Here is a 1,028-nt window from a genome sequence, read left to right as displayed (position 1 = left end):
ATATATATATATTTTGAGACCGAGTCTCAAACTGTTGCCCTGGGTAGAGTGCCATGGTGTCATTGCTCACAGCAACCTCCAACTCTTATACTCAAGCAATCCTCTTTCCTCAGTTTTTCTAATTTAGTAGAGACATGGTCTTGCTTTTGCTCAGGCTGGTCTCGACTAAAGTGGTGAGCTCAAGCTGTCCACTTGCCTTTCCCAGAATGCTAGGATTACAGGCATGTGCCACCCCTCCCTGCCCAATCTAATACTCTTAAGTAGATCCATCTTGAACAATACGATTGAGAGATGACTATGCTCTATACTTATATTGATGCATTTGGGGGACTAATAAAGATAAATATTTTGACAGAATTCTTGAATAAACAATGATGAACTAATAAGACTTTCTGTGAGAAAATATATGGTTTATTATTATAAAAATACTTGAGTTGCTCCAATAAAAATCCTAACTTCTTTTATAACCTTAATAAGTAAAATTAAATATAGTTTTCCTCAAAAAATTGACATCCCAAATTGACTTAGAAAATTCTCAAAGAATTACAAATTTATTTTTACATTGGCAAGTGTGATAGATTGTTATTTATCATCCTAGGGTTGATTTTCAATTGTTCTTCAAGCTGTTGTAATAGCAGACAAAAAATGAAGAAGAAAATTTCGCAATGAGTTAAAAAATCAGACGAAAGGGTTTTAACAATCAAGCAACTATTGCAAGCTAAGTGAACTCAGTAAGGTGCCATGCAAGGCTCTTGAAGAGCTTTTTAAAGAAGCCTGGATGGGATCCTCAGGCTCATGACTCATGCACAGGTGCATGGGGATGTTGTAACTTAAGAATCATAATAAGTGATATGAATATTGGTTTATAACTATAATTCTATAGTTCATGTTAAGGGACTACAAGGGTGAAATTTGTAGCAAGACCTTGGGAAAAACGAGTATGCACGTGTCTCAATCTAGACTTGTTTTGGCAAAAAGAAGCAATAGCGGGTGTGAAGGGAGTCTCTCTGTTTATCTTTTAGAAAAGA

This window comes from Otolemur garnettii, unplaced genomic scaffold, assembly GCF_000181295.1.
Source record: "Otolemur garnettii isolate 467f Iridium unplaced genomic scaffold, OtoGar3 scaffold00183, whole genome shotgun sequence".
Taxonomy (NCBI): domain Eukaryota; kingdom Metazoa; phylum Chordata; class Mammalia; order Primates; family Galagidae; genus Otolemur; species Otolemur garnettii.
The sequence above is the reverse complement of the archived record's forward strand: the minus strand, read 5'-3'. Positions refer to the sequence as shown.